The following is a 2,104-nucleotide window of genomic DNA, read 5'->3' on the forward strand; positions in this document are numbered from 1 at the left end:
GTGGGTGAGAGCCCGTGGGGAGGTTCACAATGGCAGCTTTTGTCGCGATTTGGCTCTTTTCTTGCCAGACTGGTCTGGCTGTTTCCGACCCTTTCTGTGGATCCTCACCCATGCTTCAGACTATGGCAGGCTTTCGGCCGGTTTGGGCCAATCCTCTTCGGCGGCGGGGCATTTACCCACCAGCGGATGGGTAACCAGGTGCTGGATTTGGAAACTACATTCTTCCTCCTTCCTGTGTTGCACAGTGTATGGAAGTTCCTTTCCATGAAAGGTCTTTTATGATTGGACTTGATGCGCGATGGCAGAGCCTACTCAGAAGGCAGGTTGGGTGTTCTGGGCGCTGCCCCCCCCTTTCCCTGTAACATCAAGATTCATCTTCTTTGTTCCAAAAGAACAAAGCTGACTGACGTTCCACTGAGTGTACTTACCACAATTTTTAATTCAGTTGTCTGTTGATGGACATTTCAGTTGGTTCTCGATGGTGCTCTACTGATGTTTGCTACAGGAATACACATACATAAACAATACAGAGCATGAATCTTTTGTGTTAGTGCTTTTGTAACCTTCGGGTAAATTCCTAGCCATGGTATTGTCTGGATCAGATGTTATTCCCATTTTGAGTTATGAGGAATCCCCCATACCATTTTCCATAGAGGCTGCACTAACTTCCCCTTAACAGTGGATGAAATTCCTATTTCTCTATATCCTTGACAGCACTTGTTGATTTCAGTCTTTTGACGTGGGTCATTCTCACTGGGTCGACCTCATTGTGAGTATTTTAAAAATTTGTTTTATTTATTCATGCATATGGGAGCTGGGATGTAGGCCAGAGGTATGAAGTGTGAGAGGATTCACCAGACGCAGAGTGGCGAGCAGAACAGGCAGGTCTGTAGCACCGCAGGCAGACCGGAGAGTCGGCTGCACCATGTGGGTCAGTTCCCTGGCCGGGGGTCAAACTCATGCTGCAGTGGCTGCCGACAGCTTCACTGGGCTGTGCCCTAAGTCCTTGCACCATCAGGAAGGCCTGTTCTGAAGTTTCTATAATAATGTGCCTGTGAAAGAAAAAACAACACTGTCCTTCCCTTCTTTTGGTCTCAGGTGTTTCCTATGTCTTAAATGTTAATAAAACTTGAAGTTGTTTCAGAATTCATCACCCATTGAATATTGACAGTGATAGACGCAGGAAAATCAGCCATAAATTAATAGGTCTGCCCTGCTGAGAAGCTCTCCCATGCCACTGACTCAATCTATGTTCAAACAAAATGTGATCAGGCTATAATACTGATATGGTCAGATTGTGGAGGGGATGCAAAGGGGGATTGATGACTTTGGGAAGGATGAGGGGTGATCTTAATTAACCGTAGACAACTGAGAAAGAGATTTTAAGTGAGTAGTCAGCTGTTTGCCACTACTTGGGAAAGCCCTTTTCATAAAGAAGTCAAGCCGGCACTCATTTCCTGTGGCTACAGTTTCACCCTTCTGCACCTTTCTCCTTCCACAGTACATGTAGAACCGTAACATTTTTGTTGTCTTTGTGCTTTTCTGATCCTTTGACAGCCTCGTCTTTCAAATCCTTTCCTTCTACCAAAGATTACACACTGTTAATTGTAAAGTTACCTGCAAAAGGAATCAAAACCTTACATTAAAGCTGTTCTCACTGCAGAAATTTGGGAACTACAGGCACAGGGACTCAGGAGTGGAGGGGGAGACCCCAGACCCAGGTCCCCATCAGATACTTCACACAGATGCTCCCTCCGCCTTCACAGCAGGGCACTGAGGTGTGAGCAATCAGTCACTGGCAGAGGCGATTTTCATTCTCTGAACCGGGGAACTTCTAGAGAAGGGAAGTTGTTTATTTTACAGCATAGAGTCCTCCAGATATTAAATATATTTGTCAGTAAATTAAAGTGAAAAATGATGAACTCACTAAACTTTTGTTTTGTAATGAGGTTAGAGCTTCAGTACTCCACCACCACCTTTATTTAGTTAAAGGAAGGAAATGACGAACCAAGGTGCATAAAGATAGTTCTACATAAGGAAGAATCTTTTCTTTGACTTGAATTGACCATAGACAAAACTTATTTTCTCCTTCTTTTAGAATGGC

Source organism: Condylura cristata, unplaced genomic scaffold, assembly GCF_000260355.1.
Source record: "Condylura cristata isolate star-nosed mole 26May11 unplaced genomic scaffold, ConCri1.0 scaffold00063, whole genome shotgun sequence".
Taxonomy (NCBI): domain Eukaryota; kingdom Metazoa; phylum Chordata; class Mammalia; order Eulipotyphla; family Talpidae; genus Condylura; species Condylura cristata.